The sequence below is a fragment of the Tauraco erythrolophus genome, chromosome Z (genome assembly GCF_009769465.1).
Source record: "Tauraco erythrolophus isolate bTauEry1 chromosome Z, bTauEry1.pri, whole genome shotgun sequence".
Taxonomy (NCBI): Eukaryota; Metazoa; Chordata; class Aves; order Musophagiformes; family Musophagidae; genus Tauraco; species Tauraco erythrolophus.
In genome coordinates this window covers 20,787,919-20,799,680 of record NC_141496.1, presented here as the reverse complement: position 1 = coordinate 20,799,680, position 11,762 = coordinate 20,787,919, and positions in this window count along the sequence as shown.

Here is an 11,762-nt window from a genome sequence, read left to right as displayed (position 1 = left end):
CTCTTTTCCAAAATCTTTTTCCAGTTCATGAGTGATGGTAGTTTAGAGGAGGCATTCACACCCACTCAGATTGACTGCAGCTAATACAATCTTGTCCATTTTGTGGCGCTTCAGCTAGGAGAAATGTTCTGTTGTTTCTGGAAGCAGAGGAAGGTTTTACAGCTATTCAAAGGCACCAGTGGTTTGGTGAGACCAGTTGGCCTTGAGAGCTCCATTGTAAACTGAGGCAAGTTGTTTGAGTCTGTCTACTTTGCATCAGCTGACAGATCATCATAGCTCAGCCAAAGACCTTTGGGGTAGATGCAGTTTTCACAATCTTTGTATCTGGTGTCTTCTTTCACTGTCAGAGATGGAGTCGGTGGTTTGAGCAGCATATCAAGGCTCCTGTGCTTCATGTGTTCATGTGGCTCAGTGCTTTGGACTCCTGCTTTCCCTGGAATCTCTTTGGGGGAAGGGGGAAGGACAGAGGTAGCACACGGCAGCTGGAATTTGGAGCCACCACCTTATTAACTGAGTCTGTCAAAGGAGGTGGCCAAATTCAGGAGCTGCCTTTGGCAGCTGCAGAGCCAGGACTGTCTTGTGCTAGATCACAGCGCCTGATGGGCTTGAGCATGTGTGCAAGTGAACGTGCTGCTAATTGCTAGCACAGTCCCTGGAACGGTTTTGGCCCTGGCCAATTAGCACTGTCCCAAACAATGTCTGTGCACAGTGTGGGAACTAGCATGGGCCTGGGACTGTTCCTAATAAGCCGTGTGGATGAGGCCATTCTGGGTTTTGGATTGTTATTTTAGAGCAGGGGAGAAGAGAGGAAAGATTCTAGCTCCATGGATGTGAGCTGTGCCACGTAAGCTGAGCTGCATCAGGGGTGCAGAAGGGTCCTTGGACTGTTTATTTACTAATATAAATGTAACCATAGCATTTGTTGCTGAAGTAGTATTGTATAGTAGTCACAAACACATGAGAGACTATTTCAAGACAAATAACCATAGCTCTCCAGAGACAGCATGTGTGGCAATTCCAAGTACACAGTTTACCGTGAAATTAATATGCACCAACAGTCCCTTGCAGTCTGGTGCCTGCGAAAGGGAGAGAGATGAATTTTTCTGTCTCCCACTATCTCCCCAGGTTTAGAAGTAGACCTGTAACATACTCCTACATAGGTTTAAGTTGAATGTGTGCTGTTTTATCTGATTGGCTTAAATTTGTGTAAATGTATTCACACTTATAATACAACACCTTTTTAAATCATCATATCGTAGGTTAAACTAATGAATTTGTGTGCGTAACAGTCTTAGAAAATGAAGTGTTAAAAGCCATATTCCCCAAAATAATTCAATGCATCAATTTTTGAGGTGACTGCAGAAGAATCATTCTAAGTCCCTATTTTCATGAAGGCTTAAACTTTTCATTCATAATTCTGGCTGCAAGCTGGTCTTCTGTCACTGATATACTGTGGAACTCTGTCCCGCAAGACTGAAACAGTTCATGTGCCAGCACTTATTGTGCTGTTACAGTATGCTCCCAGTTCCTATTGTCTCACTCTATGAGAAAGCTTATTAGCTTAACCATGCAGAGTTAGAGTCCTATTTTCTCTTCACATATGTGAGCTGCACACATTGCGAGAACTGGAGAGGAAAATTTAACCTTTTACTTTTTTCCCGCAGGACTGAGGTTGCACAAATTTACTCCATGCCCAAGCAAATCAATTCTGAAACAAATAATTTCATAGTCTCAAATAAACCACAGTTAGCAGTGACAAATAGAATTCTAGAGCTATTCCTTAATGTATTGTTGCTTTGAATTGGTTTGTTTTCTTCTGGGTGGCATAGAGGAACTATGTAGGAAACAATAGCATCAGTCTCAAAGATCTTGGCAGTCTAATGAGGCAAAGAACCGGTAGAAAAGGAGTAGAACATACAAGCAAACTGATTATACTGGCTATATCTGCCGGTGTTCCCAGTTCCATTTTGTTTGTTGGTTGTATTGCTTTTACGTGCAGAAGCTATGATTTCAGTGTTGGATAACTCTTAGATTCTGACTCCTCAGACATCTAAGCATGACAGCTTAACATACACTAAGTAATTCATGTTAACTAACTTGTATAGGACTGCAACTTAGTTTTTGAAATACTAATTTTGAGTTTGAAAAATTTATCTATGTAAGACCTTACTCTGTAAGTCATGACTATTTTTGCTCCATTCTGTCCAAAACAACTTCTTTTGCTGATGGAAATATCAGCTGCAATTATGCTCAGGTTTTTTTGAGTATTTGCACTGGGACAAAGACTGTTCCTCTTGTATAGTTCTTTGCAAACCTTACTATGCTTTAGGTGTCTGGAAAAATTTAATGGGAGAATTTGTCCCAAATGTCAATTTCTGCATTAAAAGATGAGTTAGCATAAGAACATGATGTTTGGGGATTTTAGTATTTATTTACATTCTCTATATGGCAGCCAGGTTGGTAAGGAAGCTGACAATATTCTCAAAGTCTGTTTGATTGCATATGAAATTTAAAATGCAGTTGGAGCTGTCTGGATTTAATTTCCACCCCCCCCCCCCCCTCCTTTGGTATGGGGGAATAAAACATCTCGGCTCATACAGGAGAAAAAAAATTAAAACCAGGCAGAGTCAGCCCCATTGTAAGCTTCACATGCAATCAAACAGCCTCGCAGGGAAACTCCCCTTCCTGGCTGCACTGCTGCCACTGGTGAACCACAATTAAAAAAAAAAAAAAAAAGAAAAAAAAATCACTTTTTATACTCCCTGCTTTCAAGCTAGACATTGACATGTGAACCAAAATCTTCTTTTTAACTATTGCCCGGGAGGCCACCAAAGAATCCCAGCTGACCCCCTGCCATCAGAGTGAGTGATGGTCGGCTGCTGGTGTTGCAGCTCACTTCCCCCAGGCTGCCACCCTGAGAGATCCCACCATCCACCATCGGTGTGAGTGACATTAGCCCACTGGGCTTTGAAAACACTTTTCAGGTCGGTCATCGCGGAGAGATAGCTTCCTTCACACACACCATCAGGGTGAGTGACGTCAGGCCACTGGGGTTTAAAATACAGACCCTCAGGCTTGCTAAGCTGACACTGCTGAGAAAACTGCTTTTATTGTTTTACATCAGCAGGGACCTCTTTGTCTTTTTTTGCATTGTTTACTTAGAAGCCTGCCTCCCCCTTCCTCAACTCCCACCCCAGACAATTATTAACATCTGTAGGGTAATTTCTATTTTTTTTTTTTTAAACTAGAGGTAAAGCAGATTTTAGTCTTTGAATTTTTATAGCCATCTGCTTTCTCATATGATTTTTGAAAGATCCTGGGTGTGCCTGAGTATTTCTTAGTGAGAGAGTCTCAGAATAAAAAAAGGAGAAAAATTCTTAGAGATTCTAGTCCTTTTAGCTGTCCAGGCCAGACACTCCTTGACTGATAACGCTAATGATAGTTGTTCTTCCTTCTTAGCTTTTCCTGAGGTTCCTGGAAAATTAAGACTTCAGGAAATGGCGTCTCTCTTGTCTTGACAGAGCATGACTCTGGCTGATGCTTGGTCTCCCAATTCATGCTGCAGAAATTAAAAAGCTCTGCTCTAGCTAACCATTACAGAAATCTATACCTGACATTTTGGATAGTTTTTGAGCCTTAAATTCAGATGATGAGATTTTAGGAGCTTTGTGAAATAATATGTGGGATTTAGGATTAAGACCCCTAAACTGATTAATACGGAATAAAAAGATTTAAAATTGTCATTCTATAATATTCCTGAAAAGACTATATCATAGAATAATGTGTAGTGCAGTAATAGTATCATTTTTCTGAACTCTTATTTCCCTTTTATTCAAAATTAGGAAATGTTTCTTGATATATTACTGAAAAGTAGTGATTTAAAAAAAAATATTTCTATCTAAAGGGTTCTAATTTCTTATGAAAACAGCAAACATAGGTAAGCTATAATAAATACACGCATTTGAGAAGTTAGGAAAATAAATTCTGAGAGAGATTACTTGGTTAATTTTTACTTTATTTGACGGTATAGAATAGTATCGAAACTAACATTTTTTTGTCTTATTTGTGACTTTATTTGCTTTTTTCTTTGTTCTGTGTAATTTGAAGCTCTTCTCTCACTGATCTGATCTTCGTTTGGATGCATAAACTCATTCTGGAGTCAGATTTCACAAGAGGTACTGTGCAGAGTACCGTTGCTTTTTAAGAGGAATATGGTTGTTCAAATAGTCTCTCCCTTCTTTGACTTTGCCTGTTGTTTGACTGGCATCAACTGCAGATAGATACTGAATGGCACCAGTTTAATTGATGGAAGACACTTTTAAATGTTTTTTGAGAGATTAGGAGGAAATTATTGTAAGTATGTAATAAAAATTATTTTGATGAAGCAACTGGGCTGCCCAGAGAAGTTGTGGATGCCCCATCTCTGGCAGTGTTCAAGGCCAGGTTGGATGAGGCTTTGGGCAGCCTAGTGTAGTGGAGAATTTCCCTGCCCATGGCAGGGGGGTTGGAACTAGATGATCTTTGAGGTCCCTTCCAACCCTAACCATTCTATGATTCTATGATTCTATGATTCTATGATTCAATAAATTACATTTGAAAAGAATTTGCTTTAGCATTATGAGAACTGAAATATAGAACAGCAACACATTAACAGTGCAATACTAGGTCAGACTCAGATCTTTTCATGTTAGCATGGAAGCAGCCCCTAGTAGTTGCCACTATGAGATGCTTCTGAGGACACTACAGGCAAGGATGACACTGAGTCTTGCATGCTGAAGTTCTCATCCTGAGTAATGTCCATAAACATTGAGGTTTTTCCTCCTTGTAGAAGTTCTTTTAAAGATGCAGTTTTAATGAGCTTGATTATATTCTGTGGTAGTAAACACCATGTATTGTGTAGGGTTTTTTAAATTATTGTCCTAAGTTTTGAGTAGGCCTCACCTCACTTTCATATAAACGAGACTTTCAAGGCCAACTGCTTGTTTCCGCCTTATACAAACTGAAGCAAGAACTGGACTCTGTAGTTCAGAACCACAGACAAGACTGGGAATCTTAACTGCTGTGCAATAAAATTTGCAAGAGGTTTTAGGGAGTGCTTTTGTTTTTTCTCCTGGTTACAGCAACCCGTATGCAATTTGCTGTTGTTCTCCTGTTTTCTTGACCAGACTCAAAAAAAGCGCTACTTCTAGCTGTCCTTGTGCTGCTCACAGGAGTTCATGTGTTGCTCCGAGCACACTGGTATGCAGCACACCCCAACCAGCTCCCCTGTCTAGCATCATCTGCGAAAGAACAGTATATACTTAGCACTGTGCAGTTTTGGGATTCCCCTGCTACAGAAATCCCCAGGTCTCCATCTGGTCGAAAAGCTGACCATAGTATGCCTTGTGTGAGGATTGATTCATTTGCCACAGACCTAGCATTGCAAAACCTGTCAGAAATGAGAAGTTGGCCCCAAATGTCATGAGTTTGTTCAAAAAAAAAAAAAAAAGTATATATATATACATTGCATCCAGACATTTGGGCCTTTTTGGTTTACTCAGTTTGCATATTCAAATTATCCTACAGAATCATGAACATTATTTTGGGTCTTTGTTGTAAAATGAAAATTAAGTTTTCTCTTAAGTGCACAGCTTGAAAGTCTAAGATTCACGAGAGCTGCCAAAAAGTCTGCAGTATCTGTGACTGTCCATATAGAAATGAAAGATGGATGTCCCTATAGCAACTGGAATCTGAAATCAAGAGATTGCAAAAAGGAAGGCAACAACTCAGTTGGGTTTTGCTTTCTTTGGCTCAGAGTACTTTGGATAAGGAATTACATGTTCTGTATCTGTCTGCCTTATGCACAGGCATGCTGGCTCAGGAAGAGACCACACATGCATTTCTGCACCTTCTGTATTTGGATGGAAGACATGAAAATCTTCTACTAAAATGCAGCATGCTTTATAGTACTTTAAATTTTGATCGTGACCATCACTGTATTAACTGCACCAGGAATGTTGGTTTTGGTGACACAGTTAGTTTCTGCAAAAAGAATTGTGGTGCCAGGAAAATCATACCATTTCTGTAAAGCAGCTGTTGGAATTCTTAAGGATTAATGATTCTGTTTCCATGGAAGTAAATTACCAAAATATACATCAGCAGAATATTTTCTAAATAGAATATTTAGAAAATGTGCAGAAAAAAAATAATTCTGAGTCGTTTATTAGAGAAGATGTTGAAGAATGAGCTAGTTTTACTCAGTACACTGGTGAAGGAACACTGTGCCCTCCTCAAAATAACCCCCAGTCAGGTTTTGTGCTGTAGGAATAAATTTTTTTAATATAGATGCTTGGCAGTGGCAGCTTTATCTTGCCCACCACACCTTTCCCAAAACATGCAGTTGTTTTTATGAATTAAGGCACCCACTTGTTTATTCACAATAATTCTTTCTTTTCTCCTCTTAATGGCTTTCTATAAACTCTTTTTTTTACTGGTTAAATCACAGTGACACCAGTGATGCACATTATTTTTCTGCTTTCTGAGATAGTATAGCCTATATAAAACTAATCACAAAAACAAGCTTCTGAGAAAGGTTGTCTGGTTACCTATGTTTCTCAGTAGAGTTTTGTTCTAAGGGCCTGAGCTCTGCTTTGTTATTAGTAGTGTACCCAGTTTATTACAAGATGATCATTCTGATAGTCATGCAGTCTCTGTTGCATGCTGTAGTTTGTCTTGACAATTAGAAAAAAAATGCTATAAATCAGTAATTTCACTGCATTTGCATCATCTAATTAAATAAGATTAGGACTGCAAATGCCACAAGATTCCTACTTACAAGAAATAGTTATGTTCTTAATTTTAGAGAGTATAGCTTGATGCGTTATCAAGTAGAATGTCAGGGTCTTAAAATGAAATGGTGAGTTGCAGGCCTGCTTCAACATCTGGGGAGAACGGGATGGTTCTGCCCATGCCACTAAAAGGCTTAGCACATTAGTATGCTTGCACTATCAGCTATTCAGCAGCAGGACAGTCTCATACTGAGGAACAGATGACTTATATCCAGCAGGAAAGTGGCGAAGCAAAAGTGACATTAATTCCCTGTCAAATCAAAACGAACTTTTATTTTGCAATAAATAATTTAAATTAAAACAAATCCCTAAACATATAATTAAAATATAATGATAATAGAAAGTAGTTCATGCAGTCCTTTTTTAATTTGGGGTCACTCTTTATTCCATTTTCCGCAACATTTTCTTGACTAAATTGTTGTTATTTTGGTTTTGTATCAGATTTAGTTTTCACCAGAGGCAGTTGTATTGCAACACAACAAAAAACCACAGAAATAAATTTATATTTCATGTGAAACAGAACTGTTAGACACAGATAGGTCTTTTCCACCCAGTTCAGTATTCCTGGTTGGTTTAATTTTAACTAATACAAATAGTAAAGTTGTTCATACTTGTGCCTTTTGAATCGGATATTAATGTGTCAAGATTAAATTGGGGAGGATCTAACTCATCCATATGTTGTGAGAGCAAGGCTCTTTCATAGAAAAGGCTGTATGATCATTACTTTTTCTCTTCCTGCTCTTCAGTGAAACAGTTAAGCATTTGCTAGATTAATTGGCTTGTGAAATCGCTTCATCTTGGACCTTTTCTAATTTTATCTATATATTTATTATTCCTCTCCTTACCTCTATTCCCACATTTGTTGTGACCTCTAAGCCTTGCATTAGTGATTACCTTTCTTTGAGTCATTTTTTTTCCAAAAGATATTAATTTTGGAGAGATTATCTCATTCCATGAAGAAAGCAGAAACACGTTTAAATGAGAGAGACTCCATCAAAGAGAATCATAATCCCTGTTGTGTCTGTGCATTCTTCTCATCAGTTTGGAAATTATCATTAAAAAAATCCTCTTTGAGACTACTTTGCTCATATATTTTACATTTTATACCTTTGAAGTGCAGCGGAAAAACAGACAGAAAATTCACACTGTAATTTAAGTTACATTCCCTGCCCCCCTCCTCCCCGTTTCATAAACAACAGGCTAAATACTACATAAATACTATAGCTCTCATATTTCTTTCTTTGTACTTGATTTGCCGTGTGAGACTTTGGAGACCCTTCCTCGTTTTCTGTTTTCCTCATAAGAAGGTGAAGGGTAGCAATATTACAAGAGGGTAATAAATTCCCTGTACACATGTACATGTCAGTGGTCACAGAAATTGTGACTAAAATGACAGATGCAATAAGTATTCTTCAGGGTCTTTTGTTAGTTTAGATTTAGGTCACAAAGAGTATTTCCCAGGCTGTCATAGAATCATAGATTCATAGAATGTCATTCTAAGATGAGGCAGTCTGACAACATAGATTTTTTTAGCTTTTTCAGAGCATTGGCTTTGTAGCAGCATTGAATTCAGACTTTTCAGAACTTCCGCAGTGTTCCTAACAATCCACATTAAGCCATAAAGATTAATTTTAAACAGTACTTTTCCTGCTCAAATCCTCTGCCCATGTTTCCATACGGTTTCATTTTAATGCCCATGAATCCATACTTCTATTATTGCTTGCCCCCTTTTACTGGAATTCACTGGAGGAAAGTGCTATCAGGATTTTCCTCTCTGCAGAAGGGGGTAGTTGTTCTGAAAAGAGAGCACAAGATGAAATAAAAGGGTACATTTATGAACAAAATGGACATAATGACCAAGGTTTTCTATTGAATCTTTGTAGTCTAGAGAGGATCACTGGCATTCTGAATGAGAACAAAGGCTCAGAAAAAAAATGAGAAAATAGCAACATTTTACGAATGCTTAAATATCATCTTATGCCTTATGTGTCTTTCTAATTCTGATGAATCTGTGAAATGGAAAAATAATTTATATCTATTCACAAAGATTATTTTTTAAGGTATTTATCTACTACATAAGTAGCATCTGATGAGTTCAGACAATTTAAATGGAACTCTTTAGCCTTATGTTTAGATATTCAATGTATTGCTAATTTATATTACCTGATTAGAAATGCATATTCAAAAACAAATGCATTTTGAGCACATTTTAACCTAAAATACTTTATAAGGACTCCTCAGATGTGTTTAAAACCCAGCTCTTTTTCTCACATCTATGTAATGTGGAGTCCTTCATGTGTTCAGTGGAGATATTCATGGCCCTAAAGAAATTTGGAACACGCTAATACACTTTGCTGAATTGAGGCCTCTAATTCCAATGAACAGGAAAAGGGAACTCAAATAACTAGGAAGAAACTGCAAAACAAGTACAACTTTCAGAAGAAGCTTTAAAAAAAGTTTGTCACATTTTTCTTCTTGGCTAAAAACAAATGCAAAATTTTGCAGAGACTTGAGATATCTCTTTGTTCACGAACTTGGAATTTGCCCTTCAGAAGGACAACTCAAATCATAAAGTATAGTAGATGTAGAGAAGGAGTTTTCCCTTTTGTTAGCTTTCTGTCTTTAAGGACACAGACAACAGTGTTGAAACTTGTTTTTCCATGTTTCGCAATTTCAATTTCTAGGGATATTTCTTGAAAAATATCAAAGTTATGAAGTCCATACAGAGCATTCACAATTTTTGTAGCTAAATAATAATCATGTTTGATTTTGCCAGCAGTAAAATTATATATCCAGCAAACTCCCATAATTTTCAACATTAATGTTAAACTTTGTTTAATTGCTACTGATTTGCTACAAAATGAAGGAGGATTTCAGGAATGCTTATGTAAATTATTTTGAACTTTGCCTTGAATAATTGTCTTTATGACCTTCTCCATCACCACAGCTGTCAGTCTTAAAGGTCTCCCTACAAAGGCAAGGCCCATGGTTTCTTTCCTGTGTTTATTATAGTTTGACTGTATCTCATCAGGTTAAAAGTTTTCCATCACAACTCACATTTATGTATTCATATTCTTTTCTTGAATGCTGAAAAGATTGTGCAGTGATAGCTTCTCAACATGAAGAACTGGAACAACAAAAAAAAATTTAACAAAAGATGGTTGAATGCAGGTTGTTGTACTCAAAAATCACATATCTAGAAACAGCAGGAAAGTGTTTTGGCCTTTTTAACCAAGGATATATAGGGACTGGAAGGGACCTTCTGGCTCGTCCAGTCTCCTCCTATTTCAGGCAACCACATCATAAAACCTTTTTAATAAATTAGCAAAGTTCCATCTTAAGATGATCTGGGCTAATTTTGTCCCATTGCTCCTTCTGGAAGACTGTTCAAGAACTTCATTGCTCTATCTATTCTGTTCTGGAATTGTGTTCAACTCATGGAATGTCCATATCACACAACTGTCTTGTATCATTCTTAGTAGTCCCTCCATCTGGAGTAATTTTTTTTTATGCTGTAACTAACCAATGGTTGATGTCATCTGATTTTTTCTGGGTAGTACCTATGTCTTCATCTGTACTGACCATGCATCCTAACGTTCTTTATCAACATGAGTGTACTTGGATTTTGTCTCAAGGTTAAATAATATATTAAACAAAATATTTAAGGAGCACTCTGCTCTGATACTTCATTTGTCAGGACTACTTGTGATCATCTCCTTTTTCCTCTTTTTGACCATTTTTTCACCTGCCTTACCATTCTTCCAGTAATCCCCACCTTCTTCTAGCATAAGTAGGATTTCCTTCCTGGTGTCGTAACACAATTTTTGCTGATGGCCAAGTGGATTATCTCTATTGCATTTCCTTTGTCTGAAAATATGTTATCTGATCAAAGAATGTCAGCATCTGACCACACACTGTCAGTATGACAAAATTTATGTCTTGCTTTTTACTCATGTCTTCCTGGCTTCCTTTTTTTTTTTTCCCCCCCTCCATTTATTCTTCCCTCCTGCTATGAACTTTCGCACATTCTTAGGGTCATTCTAGCAAGCCCATAGTTGCTTGTATCATTTTCCTGGCTCTTCTCAAAACTAGATGCAATGCTATGTATTCTCTGGTAAGGGGATGACATTTTAGATGATAATCTTATCTATAGGGCAGCCTCATGGAACCTGAAGCTTTTTCTGCCAGATCTTTACGAACCAAGAATTATGAGCTAGAGATTTCCCAGAATGTCATTCACTTCTGCTGTTTGCTATGTCAACCAGCTGAAATATGTAAGACAGAAACTAAACTTTGCTTACTCACGGAAAAAGACAATGTTGGGATGTCTGCGACTGTAAATATCAGTGGAAGTTTAAAGCTTTCATGCAAAAATAAGCTCCAAACTCAGACTTCCTAGGGAATGTTTTTATTGGAAGTTGATTCTAGCCTAGTCCAATTTTATTCTTGTTTTTGTATTATTCATTCCCTTTTTGACAACTCACCAAGTCATGCTTTTTCCTGGCATAGGTCATCCTCCTTTTTATAGCAAAAGTAGGTGGAGAGGAGTCAGCAGAAACAAATCACAAAAGCTCCTTTATATTTCCATATCATTGTACCTAAATATTTGGAGGAAGGTTGTATTTCTTTGTAGTATCCTAGGCACCTGGTATCCCTATCACTAACTCCTGACAATAGGTTTCCAGAATTAGAATACGATTACCATGTAGCCTTGAAGATGACTTGAAGACCTTTTGCAGACTTACTGACTTATGTTTTCCAGTAGCTAAAACCACATAGCTTTATGGATTTTGGTTGCAAACTACTACTACAAAAAAAGATCCCTGTTAGTTTGCAGGATGGTTGTAGTAATCTTTCAGAACTTCCATCTTTTTCATCTTATTTTTTATATCTAGGAAAAAAAAATATCAGTTTTTTAAAATATGTGTGACATTT